We start from the raw sequence: 17,849 nt of genomic DNA on the forward strand, positions 1-17,849 counted from the left end.
CTGTATCTCTGCCAATCATAATCGTCAAACGGCTCGCAATACCCCTCCCCCCCCCCCATTCTGACGTACCGTTCCGCCAGATTCTTCTTCCTATGTTGCACCTTCGCCCCCGCATATGGCGCAAGCGTGTAGCAATCTGAGAACCAAGGTCAACGCTGTCCCCATGGTAACCTTCGACGTTGGCACCTTTCATCAATTAGTTCAGCTCGTCAGGGACAGGTTCAAGTAGAGTGATCTGCGCTGTAGTCGTCACCCTTTGTTTGCGCGTCGCAGTTTCTGTGACGTCTCTGCGCGCGCTGATGAAAGGACGGCCTCGTGGGAGCGTCCAAGGAATTCTCATCACCGTACTGAAACGTAACAACCGTCATGCTGCCGCTCGCATCAACGCGAACTAAGCCGCGAAAACACAGCGCGCCACGGACTCTGTACCCGTAGCAGATGGCTTTCAATATACAGTGGCCTGGGCGCGCGCGCGGCTGACCGCGCCGGCCCGAGTAGAACGCCCCCCCCCCCACCCCTACCCCGGCCCTATCCATGGCGGGCCTTGGCCCCATCGCAGGTAGCTTTCAAGATACAGCGGCCCAGACGGGGGCGCGCGAGCGCGTGGGCCACCCGGAGGAGAACGCGCCCCCCCTCTCGCTACCCTTGCGCGCGACAGAAGACGGCGCGCTTCCTCCCTACTTTCTTTCCTTTTGGGGGGTGAGAGTCAGCCGCGATCGCCAGCTCACCCTGGCACGCTTTCCCTCGCACTTACAGCATACGGCGCGCGACGACGATTTATGCTGAACATCACGGCGACGCCGACACTGACGGCAAAAATGCGCTTGGAGTGTCCATATAGTTGCTATGGCAATAATAAGTAGAAGGACAGTGAAATTTTTCGGCAAGTTTGACGGCGCTAATTTAGGTTGAGCGCATCACCTTGCGCACAACCTAAACAACCGAAGTCAGACACACATGATCCTCCTCGGCTTCAGTAAAGCATTTGGTTGTGCAAGCCATGTAAAATTAGTTGTAAAACTAGAGGCTACGATCGGGTATGGTCAGATCACTGCATGGATAAAAAACTTCTTATCGCATCGAACAGAGTACGTTATTGTAGATAGCACCTCTTCCAGGTATGTAGCTTTCCCCTCCGGTGTTCCCCAATCGTCAGTATTTGGCCTATTGCTATTTTTGATCTTTATTGTCGACATTGCTGCTAACATTTAATGTTACATTAAGGTCTTCGCGGATGATGGTATTAGTTATAAAGAAATTGTCAGTTACGCAGACAACTTATTATTAAACAAAGCACTCGTGTTGGTGTCCAATTGGCGTAAAGAATGGCAAATGTCAAGCAACACCACTAAATCTGTATGCATGTCCTTTACAACAAAAAGGAAGCCCTCGGAATTTTCTTACGCTCTCGGTGGCACTTGCCTGAATATAGTAAATAACCACAAATACCTAGGTTTGACATTCTCATCTGACTTTTCATGGAACTTGCATATTGATAATGTTACTTCAGTCGCATTACGCAAACTGTTTTTTTTCTTAGATGATGTTTACGCCTTGCGCCGAAGCACACCAGACTACTGGCCTATACAACTTTTGTTCGCCCCCGTCTTAGGATACCCTAGCATCATCTGGTTTCCGCACACATTAACTAACGCATGAAAACTAGAAAAGGTGCAAAGAAAGTTGTGAAGTTCATCTTTAACAAATACAGGCCCTATGACTCCCCTACAAACCTCTTAGCCGATGCAGGTCTTAAAACACTATCTGTTAGGGCAAGACAAGCCCGCTTAAAATTCCTCTACCAACTTATGCACGGCAGTTATAACATAGACTGAACTAAGTACGTTACTTTGTCTACGTCACGTCTATCGCGAAAGAAGCACCCATTTACATTAAACCAGTACAGCGTTCGCAATGACACGTTCAAATTTTCACTTTACCCACGTGTGATCAAAGAATGGAATCTCCTCCACTCAGACGCAGTTTCCTCTCCGTCACTTTCATCGTTCATCAACCTACTAGAGACATCCAACACAGAAAACGCCACTTAACATACCCACATATCTTAACTGTAATACTCAGTTCTGCGCGCGGAATTTCTGCATTTCAAGTCCCAAACTGGCCACTTCTGCGCTGTTGTCTGTTAGCTGTGTAACTTCTCTAATCTTACATGGGTCATTTATTCGCTATATTATATAAATTCTAGTAGTACTATATTTGTTACTGAGCGATATTGTTATACCAACCAAAAGTATTGTATTTCACATCGTCATTGGTGATTTCTGCAGTAGTTAAGGAAGCTTTTCTTTTCCTTTTTTTTCTTTTACTGTGCCATGTAGCATGGCCTGTTTGTTTCTTTTTTTGTAAAACTGTCTAATACGATGCCCACCTGCTTTGATCTCACTGAGACTGGCAGTATCGCAAATAAATAAATAAATAAATAAGTAAATACTACTGGTCATAATTTAAAAATTCATTCGAAGTGAATGTGCCTTGCGAACGTACTGATTTCATTCCGTAAATTCTAATACGTGTGCTACAGTAGTTAGGAACAAAGTCGATTAGTAAATTTTGTCATTTGTCAAGTATTCATTTTAATTTCTGGTGAAATAAATGGCGATTTCTTCGAGTAATCCTGCTGTATGAGTAAATGTGTGTTTTCATCACTCCCGTTGCACATTCGGCAATGAGCAGTCAATATTTTCTGTCCGGTTCAGTTGAGTGCATGGCAAAATGTTTAAGCAGTCGCTCACGATCTCCTGCAACTGGTGGAAAGTATCCCACGAAGCAGGTCGTGCCGTCAGTGTACAATTCCCTAGCCTCCTCAAGGTTCTGGGTGTCTGCAAAGAAAGTAAACAACAACAACAACAACAACAACAACAACAACAATAATAATAATAATAATAATAATAATAATAATAATAATAATAATAATAATAATAATAATAATAATTTAAAAATTGGGCTCCGATCCACGCTGCGAAGGCGGTTGGCCAGCGAAGCTGTGGTATCACCTGTTATCTATACCAATATGACATTGCCTTGAACGATTGAGCAACGCATTACATTAAAGGATTAACAGCAAGACAATTAAATGCGCTGTACCTAATTAAAAGGTACAGCGTAAAAGGCGTTCTAAATGTTTGTGACTTGCTTTGGGCAGGAGGCGCTGCGTCCTTCCTACCCTGAGCACCATGCAGTTGTACAATTGACGTTAGGGTTCCCGTCGCCGCTCAGCGTGTTCCGGAAGCCCTATGTGTGGCTTTTCTCATAGCGTTATCACAACACAAATGAAATCAGTTGCTAGGCGGGTTCTTTTTAATGCGACAGCGTTAAGAAACTCGTGTCACAGAAAAGCCGGTGTCGTCGGCGTTGGCCGTGAGCGAAAAATGGCGTAAGGCAATTCATAAATGAAAACAACTTGCAAGATGGGCTGGGTGGGAAGCGAACCAGGGTCTCCGGTGTGTTAGACGGAGACGGTGCCACTCTGCCTTGAGTTCGATGCTTTTTAGCGGGACAAAAGCGCCTCTAGTGAATGCGGTGTTGCCTTAGAAACGTTCCGTAGAAAGTTATGCTGCAGTGTATATCGGTTATTAGGAGCATGTAAATTATAGAAGTCGCAGTTAAACGCGTAGCGAAGTAAATTTCCGCTACATTTCTTCTGCGCTTGGCGCACACGCACAGCCATCTTGCGGCAAACACAGAAGACCCACTCCTCGCAATGTAAGGCGCTGCCCCGACAGGTGGCGCGCCATTCGTCCGCTTCTCCCCTTCGTCTCATTTGAGCGCATCGGGGCCGTGCGGGGACCGGTGCAAGGAGGCCCCAATACCCTTGTGTTTAGTAAGTTTTCTCGCTCTCTACCCTTCCAACTTCCAGCGTGCATCAGTCGAACCCTTGTCTTTAGACGACGCGGCTCCTCTTTCCGCTCACAGCGCGATTCCTAGGTGCAGCGTCCGATGCGGGACGCCTCTGACGTGATCGCTGCGCCGTAGCGCGTCTGGTGGGGAAGCGTCCACTGCGATGTGTGCCGTGCTGCTGGTGAGGAGTCATGCGTCTGCGTGGTGCTCTCAAGTGAGATAGAGGACGATCCCATCGAGGTGTCAGCCCCATGATCACGTTCGCCTTCATGGCGCGTCGCGGTCCGGCTGTCCGTGCCGATCTCGACGTTTGGCTCGCGTACATCGTTTCTCCCTCTGAGACACCGAGTTCTTTGGTTCGGTCCGCTTGCTCAGGCGCACGTTTCGTCTTTGTATGACTCAAGAGCATGCTGAGCGAATGAATGTGTGGTGCGAGTGGGGTGCGATAACGCTATTGCGTTCCACTCCTGAAGGCGAAGCTTAAGCGTCCTCCAACTTTTTTTCGATATGAAAGTATAGTGACGTCATTCCCTGCTTCGTATGCTACATTTGCTGCTTGACGGCAACTGCAGCTTATGCAACCGTAACCTTTACCAGGAAGTGCATGTGACGAACGCTATGTACTTCGCATTGCTCGAACGCACCTTATGATCCAGTAAGTGGTTTTGATACTTGTTTTGTGCTTTTCTTTGTTGAAACGAATACTGGGGTGTGTCGTGCGTGCGTAATTCCAATAGAGATAGGGACGTTTCGCTCCTATGGGGGGGAATGATTTTCCGTCGACCGAAACAAAGAAATCCCGGGATCCGAGTCATTATTTTTGCATCTTTGCCTTAATAACAATCAATAATTGATCGATCGATCAACCAGTCATTTATTTACCGCGCCTAGGAACAACCATAAGGTCTGAGTGCTGGCGTACCAATACACCACAACAACAATAACAAACTTTTTATTTATGTTCACAGTGCACACTGTAGACCGAGGAATATTAGGCTGAATGTTTTTCGCAACACCTGACAAAGCCCCAGCCTCCCCTCGGTAGTTCAAGCACATGCGGTTGCTGCATAAGGTTTACAAAATGTTACACATAATGTTCGCATAGTCAGTAAGTGGAATCCAAACATGTTCCATGTCACACTTAATAATAACCAGTACAAAAATAACATCTACGAAGCTAAATACACTTCAGCAATGCGATGAATAATAATAATAATAATAATAATAATAATAATAATAATGACGGTGATGACGGTGACGCTGCTGCTGCTGCTGATGATGATGATGGTGATTATGGTGGTGGTGGTGATAAGTTGGGGATTGAAGCCAGCCGGGCATCAAAATTCACCTTAGGTGGCACATATGTTCAGGAGGCACTCCAAGGTTACCCGAAGAGACAGAGTAGCATTAACGTATAGTAGTGAGAACATGGATGAATTATGTCTTTTCTTTATCAGTAATTTGTGTGTCCTATTTGCTAAATACTGCATGGAATACTGCCGTTTAAATTGCGCAGATATTCTCGCCCATTCTCCACAATAACCAATCAATCCTGGGGCAGGAAAACAGGGGCAAGATGTTCAAAAGGCAACGAATCTCCTCCTTGCACTAGTTTATTCGTCTAATCACATGCTCTAATGACGTTGCTGAAACCAACGGACATGAGAGATTGTTGATACCGTGTGTCTCAGTTAACATTAGTCAAGCTGTTCAGGGGAAAAAAATTAACCGACGATAGTGGTAATGCGAAATTTGAGCGCAGCTCTATACATGTTTTTATTTCGTCATATATTGGCTGGCGTGAACAATCGGTCTCGTGCGGCACGTTGCAAACGGAGCAAAGTGTAACGCCACTGCAGATCGCGAGAGCCTGCGCGTGGGTGACGCGTGGGCGCGATTCACAGAAGCCGCCACTGACAAACCTCCCAGACCACGCGCGCTGTTCTAGCGCCCTCTCGTAGACACCGTCGCCGCACCACGCTTTTCTTCTCACCCTTTCGCCAAAGCCTCCTCCGCTTTCCGCCTCATTGTTCCGCTGCACCCTCCTCTCCGCTTTCCTCCTCGCACCTCTTCTCTCGCCCCTTTTTCCATTCCCCCTTGCGCGCCGCGTTCGCTCTAATCTACGCCGGGAACGCTGACACTTGTCGCTGGAATTGGCACCTAAGAGCTGCGCTCCAAAAATAACATTTAAGAAATACGGGGCAAGATACACTGATAAAATCTACAATGCTCGGTCATCACAGTTCTGAAGACCGAATATCGTAGATCTTAAGATTGTATCCTGCGCTTGGTTTTCTTAATACTCTTTTTTTTTTTTAATGCAGACACAATGCGTCTTCTACAGTGCACCAAACAAGACCGATGATCACAGGAGGATAAAGAAGCAGTTGTCAACATTTGTCGAGCAATAGAATGTCTCTGCAGCCAACGTTTCTACAAAGCGCCTTCTCTTCCTCGACGTGAAGGCCTTGTCGAAATGTGGGCTCCGGAGACAATTCCTTGTTCAACTAATGTTGAGCGCTCGTAATTTCAGAATGAGATACGCGAGCTGCATTGTCTCAGCGTGTCTTATGTTAGCTCTACAGCCGTCAAGAAAGCCTCGTCGCCATTAGTTACATCGAACCCGTTTAAAGTTTTCACGCATTCCCTCGGGGTTTGAATCAACATAGCTTTGTGTCCCAGATCTAGCAAAGCGATGACTTTTTTTTTATGAGATTGCTGCTGAAGTGATGGTTATTTGGCGCGCTAATGTTTAGAGAAACATTTTCTCACGCGATTTAATATTCATCTGTGCAATCACAGGTCTCTGGAATGCGAACGTAAATGGCATGACTTCCGCTGTGTATTGCACATCGGTGCGAGAATTCGCGTCCAAAATCTGCGTGCATTGACCGGCACACGATGGATCAGTTCTTTCTCTCTACAGCACCGGGCGCTTCCGGATCTGTCTGTGCGACCACCTCATAATTGGAGCGTGCTTGGTGAGAGCTGTTAATATTTTGCAAAGCAACAAGACCACACTCGCACAAAACTCGCAACTAGCGATCAAAGTAGCTTGTAGGCGTAGTAACGTCCGTGTTGCAGTGTATTGAGCCTGTAGCACAAGCAATAAGTACCAGCCGACATTGCAGTGGGCGCGAGTGCAATGACAGGGTCTTGGCAACAGACGGAAAGGTATATGACGCTCTGATTAATCGTGTGGTCGAATATGAGAGCTGCCTAAAATAAATCGGCAGCATGTTACACTCCTGTAACACATGAAGGCGAAAGCCTGCTGTACACATTGCAATGCATTAAGTTATCCGATAGGAGGGGTCAGGCTTCCTGCTAGACATAACGAGCTGCAGTGTGAAGTAAACGTATTGCGCCGTACGTCGATCTCCTCAACGACACATGCGAGCACCTAATGCACTATCTAAACGCTATTTTGTTCTTTCTTTCGTTCTCTCTTTCTCTACGTCTTCTTTCCTTTTTTCGTTCTTTCTTTGTTCTCTCTTTGTTCTTTCGTTCGTTCTTTCATTCGTTCTTTTTCTTTTTTTCTTCTTTCAAATTCAGCCATTGCATATTTGCTTTCTTTAGGGGGTAGGAACCATGCCAGATTATGTTATTTTTTTCGGGTATGAGCCACTGCTGATGTTGATATTTTCGTGCCACTCGTCTACTTTTTTTTGTATCACTGCAGCAGACGCAGCTTTTTTCGGGTACGAGGCATTGCAACGAGTCACTTAAGGGTTTCGCCTTAACACGTCACAGTTAGTTGCCTATTTTCTCGTCTGTTGCGTCTGCTAGAAATGCACGCGCTCCGCTGATCGCATTTCAATAAATAGTGGTAATGCTGTAGTACCAGCAGTGCGCGGTCATTCAGTGTCTGGCTCAAATGCTATCAGTGCTGTTGGCTTAGGAAGCTGACACTGTTAACAGAAAAGTGGAAAATATGCAAGTTGTTTCCAGCAGAGTATAGGTGTCGGATAAAGAAAAGTGTCTTCACAGACATATCTGCGGTCCTTTCTGATAATCACGTAAGCATTAATGCTCCTAAACGTGCAGTGAAATTGACGAAACTCACCATCGCATGGTGATATGTAAAAGGTGACAGGACTAGTTCCATTCATCAAGTTGTAGAAACACTTTGTCCTGTAATAGAACAAAAAAAAAGCATTTCTTAACGCTCCACTTGAGGGCTCGAAGAAGTCATTCGTGATGTTCACCGTGATCGAGGGACTGGTTTGGCAACAAACGCACGAGCAAAAAGCGCTAAGATCAATGTCTGTCATGTATATATATGTTGAATGCACTGTATTGTAATGGGAACATTAGTAAGGCTTCGGTACACGAGGCTTCCCTGCCCGGTAGTCCCCTATGAACATCTAACTTTGTTGGCAGGAAAGCTGTAGCAAATCAAATAAAGGATTAAGTGATGGCAATGTAGCTAACTCGTTCAAACTATTGTGAAAGCTGCATGTGGTTCTCGAACGCCCCATTTACTCAATGCTCTTTGACGTTTGCCTGAATGCTGGGAGGAACTACTGTGTAGCCTTCGGCGAGTTGTTCCTGTTTTGAGGTAAACCAGAGCGTACTAACGTAAGCAATGCAAACGAACGTTCAACGCACGCATGTCTTTTAGAAGCTTGATATGTTCGTCAGCATTTCCCTGTGTCCTCTTATAAATTACTTTCAACTGGTTCACAATAACTGCATAGGAAGGTCAGCTCCTACAACACGGGTGTACTGTGGATCGTCACTGCTAACATTCTGTTACTTTTTCTATTTGAAACGCAAACACAAATGTACTGTCACCGTGCACGTCCCCACCGCGAAAGTTCTGCGTGCTAGGATACCTGGCATCAAACGACGGTGCGACAACACATGCCTGCCCCCATCCCTCTCCGGTTGAGTGAGCCCGCCCCTGACCTTACCTGAAAAAAATTCCTCGTTATGCCATTGCGCCAACGTATATAAGGTGTACCACGTAACTTGAGTCAAACCTTAAATGTATGCAAATGCCACTAGCTGGGCAGAACCAAGGGGATGTTGTTTGCCGTCGCTTGGAGGCAATCAGATTACTTTTTGATTCCTACTAATTACATAATTAGTATTATTAATTAATCAACTTGTCAAATATTATAATTAGATGAGAAGCGTCAATGAATATATTTAGAGCGACATGAAATCTCCTGATACAGCTTTCTGTTGCTCAATACGGGCTACATGAACGTGTTTTTCCAAGCATGAAAGAAGCCCGCGAATACATAAAAAATTGACACGCGACTGCGCCCCCCCCCCAGGCCCTTTGCGTGTATTCGCGGGCTTCTCTCATGTTTGGAAAAACACTTTTATGTAGCACGTAGTGAGCAACAGAAAGCTGCATCGGGAGATCTTCATGTTGCTCTACCATTTTCTAATTGACACGTTTGCTCTGATTATAATAATTGATAAATGAATTATTTAATCAATTTATTGAGACTAATTATGTCATTGCGGAGAATGCAAACAATAATCATAGTATCTCCCAGCAACGGCTAACAACATTACCTTGATTCCGTCCGGCTCCTAATGTTTGGCTAAAGTTACGTGAGCCTCACGGTATACCATAAGATACATGCGTCCGACTACGACTCTCAACCCAGGGTTGCCTTCCGTCAGGATTTACAGCAGCAGCACAACTGTTGCCCCGCTGTTGCCCACGACAGCCACAAGTACACCTCACAATTCCTGGAATTCTGAAGACCCATCATTCCACAGTGGCTCTACGACAGTTGACATTGTCATTACTGAACGAGGCATATGAACATAGAACGCGCATTTACACCGATGCATCTGCCTGAGCCGCGAGATCCACAGGCGCTACAATCATCCCGGCCTTACAAGTCACAATGAAGTTCAAGTAGTCCTACATAACGACCTCTAGGGCAACAGAACTTGCTGCCCTATGTGCTGCTGTTAATTATATCGCAGAAGCAAAACCTCGAAAGAGGTTCGTTCTTTTTTTTTTGGCAATTCCTAGGCAGTGCTTCAGAGTCTGCAGTCAGCGTTACAACGCAAGAGGCATGAACAACTGGTGTTTGAGACTAGAGAGGTTCTCCATCGAACCTCATAAACGGACGACATCATCTTCCCACGACTTCCGAGGCACTGTGGCATCGTCGGTAATGACCTTGCTGATGATGCCGCCCGGTCAGCCCATAAAGACACCCTGACAGTTCATATACTCTTATCAAGGACAGACACTGCGAGGGGTCTTCGTTCACTTGCTCAAACCAAGACTGAAACTTCGTGGAACAGCCTGATTTTCTTGAACCGTCGTCTCCACCGGCTTGATCCTACAGTGAACTTGCAGATTCCATCGCACTTCTCCCGCCATCATGTGACTTTCTGTATCGCCTCTGCTTAGGGGTGGCTTTTACAAAAGCCTACTTATTCCTTATTGGAACGTCCGACACGCCTATCTGTGACTGATGAAACTGTGAAGAGACGATCGAGCACGTGTTGCGTTTTTGTAACCTTTATGACATCTAACGCGTCGTTCTTCGAAGTGTGTTAAACCGATTAGCCAGCAGACAATTTTCAGAGAAAAATATCCTTGGACCATGGCCCCATGTGTCGCAGGCTTACGAAGTGACGTGGACGTTGCTGCGATTCATGAAATCGACGTGCTTCAGTGAGCGGTTGTAGGCGTGAAGTGATGGACAACCGCATGTATTTACACTATAGTAAATTCTTCCCTCCCTCTCCTTTGTTTCTTTTCTTCCCTCAAACCCCTTCCCCTTGTAGGGTAGCAAACCGGACGTGCGTCTGGTTGACCTGCCTACCTTTTCTTCCTCCTCCCCCTCCTCCTCCTGAACTCAACGTAAGAGAGACTTGCCTTAAGTGCCTGAATTTGTCATTTAATTAGCTTGGTGCTCGTGCTTATCTTTTATTATATGCCTCGTTATGAAAGCATACATAATTGTTGTAGTAGCGTACCAAGAAAAAATGAAGATATAATTGTCTTTAGAGCTAGGAAGGCGACTTCGGACAACGTTTGTTCATACAGAATATGAATGTTCACTATACATTCTTGCTTAAGCATGATTAAGTAGGTTCTCACACTGATGAGGGGTTTGCTTCACATTGATCAAGCAAAGACGCTTTTTCTGCATTAGATACAAGCTTTCGAAATCACACCCCCAACAAGCAAGCAAGGTTAGATTCGAGAGTCAACGGAAGAAATGTACTATAGCTTGAATTAACATTGTAACGTGCTTCTTCAATGAAGTTCGTTATGAATCAGTTTCGACGTATCCATGCTGGTTACGTACTTAGGTGAGCCTTCGAGACCCTGGTAGTACCAGGTAAAATTCGCAGTATTAGCCTCAAGGTCAAAACTTTCGCGCGTTGTTTTCAAGCACTTCTGGTTGGGATCGTCGATGGTGCTGTAGATGGCGACTGCGTCTTCAAATTGCATCACCGCCTGCAAAGACGAAAGGGGTGAAACAGAAACATGAGAGCACAAAGGGAAAACTAAATACCATGCGACACATACGGCAAAATAGCGCTAACAGCAGGGCACTCAGGGTCACTCTTGCAAAACCTGTCTTTTTATTTGCCCTGTTGGTAGCGTTATTGCCCCAATGATCATTCAAGCGGTTGATTATTATTTCAGCGACGCACCGATATTTCAGTCATGCGACTACAGGATTAACAAGCGCTGTCGTCATCTGCTCTGCCCCACTCAGTATGCTGTAAATAGTTTATATTGGCGTTTTTACAATCGATGTTGTGCCCCTTGTGTGTTTTCCACAAAAAACTTCAAAGAACCAGGGTGACCTGCATAGTACCACCGGACTTCAGAGGGTCTTTACAGAATGCGTCTTAACTGCAGAAAGCTCAAAGATTACGCTAAAGAAAGCTCATATCTGCCTCAAACCTAGCACAAAGCTACATAAGAAGCGCAGGCGGGTTTCTCAGAAGCGAAGCTTCGCTGTTGAAGAAAAACTTACCCTGATTTATGCAAGCGGACTCTGGCTTTCAGTATAGGCTGGCACCATCGCCTTTACGGGGCAGTCGTACTAGAAAACTTAGCTAACCACAAGGCTGGAAGAATGGTACAGGCTGAGTTATTCGACAACGTGAAGCACATAGAGAGAAAAAAAATGAGGTTTTCAAATAAAAATTGGGGAGGTTTTCCCGGCGCCGCGACTAGTGCGATAAAATATGAAACGGTACCCAGAAAGTTCACCAAAATGGCACAGCATATAGACTCGGACATATAAAAAACTGATCAGAGTATCTCGCTGAGACCATGCGCCACCGAGAAATGTTATGAGCGCCTTCGTAGAGCCGGATGCACAGGCGGTACTGGTGCATGGTTAACGTACACGCGCCGCAGCTCGATACCTTATCGGTGATCTACAAGTACTTGTTGTGCGTGGACACTGGGTCAGTCAGGTGAGATGTAGCTATGTCCCGCAATACAATGCATGTAAGACACAGCTTTCATTCCATGGACACCTGAATTTAAAACAAGAAGCACTTCACGTTCCCAAGATTGAGACGAATACGGTGTATGCACGCACGACTGGGCCTCTCGAGAACACAGAACATGCACGTTTGATCATAAACTGCGACGAGGTTCTTACTGCTACTTCCTGTGGCTTCAGTACAACGTGAACTCCACGCGAAATAAGACACAAGAGATGATCCACGAACACTGGGAAAAAAGGCTATACGGCTTTCTCCACTTTGTGGTTTTCTGCAGAACGCGTCTTGTTTAGCGAAGGCTCACTTCTCTGTGCCTTACGCAAAACACATTAATGCTGTTCCTCATTATAGCGCACACACTACGTGTCTTCAGCCCTTAGGTACGTAATTTGTCTTCAGCCCTTAGGTACGCAATTGGTCCTAAGCATTCCTAGGCTCGGATATGTTTGTGTGAGGCAAGATGCAACTGAGAGAAAAGGGTAGGAGAATTTTGTAAATTCTCGCTATCGTTTTGTTGTGCGGCAAGAATTGGCTAGGTCTCGATAGTCTGCCCCTACTCACGAAGAATACTCTACCCCGTCTGATGCAATGGTTCCTGTAGCAATTATCCCGATTTCTAAGAAATTTTTGAACACGAAGGTTTAAAAAAAGCAAGAAGACCCGTGAGAAATCAAGATGTCAGCAACCGACAATTTTGTAATTTGTGAAAGAAATCTTAAACGTGCTGCGCGAGACGCACAATATATATTCGCCAGAGAGGCTTACGACTGCTTACGTGTGGGAATGCGAAAGCATTATAGTCGCTTTGGTAAAATTTTTTTTTTCTGCGCGTTCCTTGTTCGCGCGAGCTCTCGCCTGCGATTTAACTGCGCCTCGATAAGGCCAAATGAAAACGCGCCAAGCGTCTCATCGTGTTTGCTCGCCTGAGATGAGTTCATGACTCGAAGAGCCGCTCAGCGCCATTCAATTGGACGTTAATGCTTTTTTATTTTATACACTCACTTTATGCGCTCATGACCTGGGGCCACCTCCTACACATTGTCTGCGCCATGACGTGCCCAACGAAGCACGCACTGGGCCAGACGTTTAGTCAGCCAGATGGTCCTGGCGTGACGTGCGCAAAACGCACGCACAAGGCCACATTTAGCCAACCAGAGCCGTTGTGACGTCAGGGAAGCGCGCTCGTCTCTTACACCGGAGGCCTGGGTTCGATTCGCGGCCAAACCGAAATTTACATAATTTTCTTTTCAAAGCCATTACGTTAACTTGTTTGCAGGAACCACTCTATGAAAATTGACATCCATTCGAGTATTTTCTGACGTGGTTTTACTCTTTGCGTGCAGTCGGCCATTTTTGGTACCGTCATTTGGCCACGCGACCGACTAAAACGCCGCATTTTTGCGTAATGGGGCATATAATGCTTTAGCATTAAAAGAAAAGCAGGACAGGACAGAGCGCGCACTACGAATTTTATTTTATGAAACGACAGAAAGCCTTTATATGGACAACATAATCACATGCACCACCCGGATGCGCAAAAAAATAGACCATGAAATTGCCGCCACTGACACAAAATGTGCGCACTAACTTTGTTGGGGGCGGCAGTCTCATTGTCTTGTTTTGGTGCGTCCTGGTGGCGCATGTGATTATGTTGTCCATATAGAGGCTTTCTGTCGTTTCATGAAATAAAATTGGTAGCCTGCTCTCTGTCCTGTCCTCTTTTTATTCTTTCCTTGTGTGTCTTGCACAGCGTCGTTTATAATTCAAGTATGAACCAACTATTCCGCAAGAAAGTATTATTGTGAAAGAAAAATGACGTCGAAGGTCATTAAATGTCTATAAATTTTTCGTAAACGATTGTACTTTGCAACTGATTAAACCTATAAATGTTTGTGCAGCATCTTTGAAGCAGGCCACCTAAGCGCACCCCCCCCCCCCTTTCCTCCCTGCTCTGTCAGATGAATCTTGCTAAAAATTGTGTTCATTCCTTACTTAGTTTTTCGTAGTTGCAAATTTCGACTTTTTAAGTCCAATAAGCTCTCTGCAGTCTACTGAAGGAGTGAAATAATTACGATTCGTGTAGGAATTATTGGGGTACCACCGATCGATATCATCCCGTTTTATGGTGAACTGGTGGTTTGTTGACGCGTACTTATTTTCATAGGGGTTATAACTAATGGGAAACTATTATTCTGAATATGTTAATTTTGATTATCGCTACCTCAATAATCACGACCTAAAGGCGTCGTTATATGCCTAGTAATTATCCCAGAAATTATGTCGATTTCTTTCGTTGTTGAGATGTAGTAAATAAAGGAAATGGTTGGAACAGCAGTAAAAGTGGGTCGACAAAAGTTCTCGGCAAGGAATTTCTATGAAGCTGCGTGATTCACTTTTTTAGCTCTAGTAGCTCAGTAAAATGCAGTACGTTGGCACGATCGTCCATTTCTCCGTATCAGGCACTGTAATAACACTGCAAGCACGATGACCGTGACTGCTATAAAAAGGACGTAGTGTATGAAGAGGCATGGTAAGAACCAATAAATATATTGAGCGACATTTCATACACAAGCATACGCGTAGAATACAAGCCCGAGCACACAAATATAACTGCTGCAACATTAAACCCATCTATTTAACCTCCTATGAAGGCCTAAGAGATTCCTAGCGACACAAAGATATTATGGTGCGTTCTTATTACCAAACGGTTTCCCACGAACTTGAATATGTGGATACGGTAAACACTTCCCAGCTTTGCTTAGGGAAAATAAATTATTTCCCTAAACATGGATAAAGTTAACCGCACTGGTCTTTATTGCATTGATTCTTCATCGTGGATGTCAACGCAATGTCATGGCATTAGGAATGTACTTCACAGTCGTTCTTCCATATCGGGGGCGACACGATGGTCTCCCACAAAGGAGTATTCATTCTATAAAAGAGCGGTGCAACAAGATTAGTTCTCAATCAATATATCGGTACGATGAATCTGTGTTCAAGTAAGTGCCTCCAATATTCTCTGCATTTCAATAAAGAGCTTTCTCTCTCTCTCTTCAAGTCAGAGCTCTGTTTTTCTTTTCGATTATCACTTCTCGTTCATTAAAGAAAGAAAAAAACCTGGGGCCGAATACAAAAGCTTTTTGTTCGTAATGGTCGTTTGCCATTGGTTGGCCACCTTCATTGACAATAGTATCACGTTGTATTGACGGTGAAGAAAAACATTTCCGACGATTACGATACTCACTAATGGGAAATTTGAGCACAGCTGTATACGTGTTGTAATTTCGCGATACATTGAGGCAAATAACTTGTGGCCGAAATCCTCAAACAGACTGGCAGTGGGTCGGTGCCGTCAGCGCCTTTGCAGATGGAGGAGCAGTACAGGAACGCTGGCATGATGAGCGGCATCGGAGCCATCTGTGGAAGAAGACGACGACGAACGTGCGAGCTGAGGCATGCGCACGTTCGCGTGGTTACGCCGAGGGACGGCGATGCTCCACCCAGGAACGGGCGCCAAAGAGCTGCGCTCTAAAAATTCACGCGAAATTTGAGCGCAGCTTCATACGTGTTTTCCTTTCGTATATATTGGCTGGCGCGGCCAATCTGTCTCGTGCGGCACGTTGTAAACGGGGCAAAAGTATGGCGCGACTGCGTAGACGTATACTTATGACGTAGAGTGCGTGGGTGACGCGTGGGCGCGATTCATAGCAGCAGCCACAGACACACCTCTGCTCATGCAGCGCTTTGTTTCCATATATGGTATAGGTGGCATCATCGGTGAACAGACCATGCGCTCTACTCTGGCGTCATTTCGCAGCCATCGTCGCCGCAGAGCCCGTCTTGCGCGGCACTACGCTTCTCATGATTTCGCTATACCCTCCTCCTCAGCTTTCCGTCTCATGGTTCCGCTGCACCCTCCTGCTTCGCTTTCCTCCTCGCGCTCTCTTCGCTATCGCCGTCTTTCATTCCCAGCTGCGCTCCGCGTTCGCTCTTCCATACTTTGCTGCGCTCGTTCGCTCGGTTACGGCGAGGATGCCGAGGGACGCTCGCCACAGAAACGTGCGCCCGAGAGCTGCGCTCTAAATATTCACCGACGATTACGGTACTCCCTAATGCGAAATTCGAGTGCAGCTCTATATGTGTTTTCATTTCGCCATATATTGGCTGGCGTAGGGCCAATACTGTGAGCCACAAATTTAACTTTATTGGGTGAACTTGTGCCCACAAAAGCAAGTAACGCTCAAGGCACGACAATAGCGGCGTGCAGTCACCCATCGGCGAAAATCTGATTTCCGGGTCAAGCGTGGCGGCTATTTGTACATGATTCGTCGTAGATTCCTGTGTAATTGCTGTGCTCGCGTCTGTTCCAGAGTGTACGTTATTCGCGTTGCGCATGCATTGTGATTAGACAAGGTTCGGCGACCACATAGACAACAGACGGAATCGGCGACAGCATTTGAGTAAGTTCCGATACAGGAACACTGTTCTTGCGCTGAGTGATAACTTTGCAACACTTAGGCCGGTGAAAAACGGTCACCGGTACAACATAACTAAAGAAATCAGGGTCAGCGGGAATTTCCTCTTACGAACAATTTGAGCGTAAGAGCTTTTACACCGAAGCTGTATATGGCTAGTTGATTCGTCCGTCCGTCCGTCTGTCGCTTGGATGCCGAAAATTCCTCCCGCGCAACCCCATGCGCATGCACGAAAGAAAAAAAAAAAGAGAAAGAGAGGCGCGCAATTGACTGCGCCAGTGGTGACGTCGTTCCTTTTCGTCGCAGCCGTGCGCGCGCGCAGCAGTTTCTATCGGGATTCGATATGGGTAGGTCACGCGTCATACGTACTCCTGAGGAGCAGGCAGCTTTCGATCAGCAACGCCATGAGCAGAACCGGAAACGAGCCCGTCTATGTTGTGCCGTTGCTGCGGCCCGAGCACAAGAACAGGCTCGTGCAGCGGAGCGCAAGCAGCAACTGCGTACCCAGGATCTGGCAGCCTACCAGGTCGCCGTTTAATGAACCGTCGGGATTAGCCCAGTGATAAACAATCGTGCCGCACGTTTCAGCTTCGCTGGTTAACCATCTGTACGGAGCGTTTGGGCGGTGATTTTTATTAGTAATATTTGAAGTGAAAGATGAAGCTAAATGCACGAAACCGGATGCACAGATAAAACTGCTCAAGAAAGCAGGGTCGAAAATATTCATGCAGCCGACAGAATTCGAACCTGTGCAGGGAGATGGCAATGGATTTCTAGTCCATCTCTTAACCACGTCTGTCGTTAGTGTTTCTTTATAACATGGGAGCAGAACTTATAGAAAATCAAAGCGCTACAGAAACTTACGGTAGCTGAAAACACATTCAAAAGTCAAGGAAGCACGTGCAAGCATCCAATAAAGACTTCCAAGCACTCGGTCGTTTTTAAGAGAAGGAAAGAAGAGTAAAAAAAAACGACGCAGTCGACAGGATTCGAACCTGTGCGGGGAGACCCCAATGGATTTCTAGTCCATCGCCTTAACCGCTCGGCCACGACTGC

The 17,849-nt window shown here is 46.0% G+C and overlaps 1 non-coding gene across 1 annotated transcript; it reads right to left on the reverse strand.

Moving 5' to 3' along the window:
- Positions 1-17,767: 17,767 nt before the first annotated feature.
- Positions 17,768-17,849, reverse strand: TRNAS-AGA (transfer RNA serine (anticodon AGA)). Its single transcript has one exon. It is a non-coding gene; the product is annotated as a tRNA-Ser (tRNA).

This window comes from Dermacentor variabilis, chromosome 1 (genome assembly GCF_050947875.1).
Source record: "Dermacentor variabilis isolate Ectoservices chromosome 1, ASM5094787v1, whole genome shotgun sequence".
NCBI classification, from domain to species: domain Eukaryota; kingdom Metazoa; phylum Arthropoda; class Arachnida; order Ixodida; family Ixodidae; genus Dermacentor; species Dermacentor variabilis.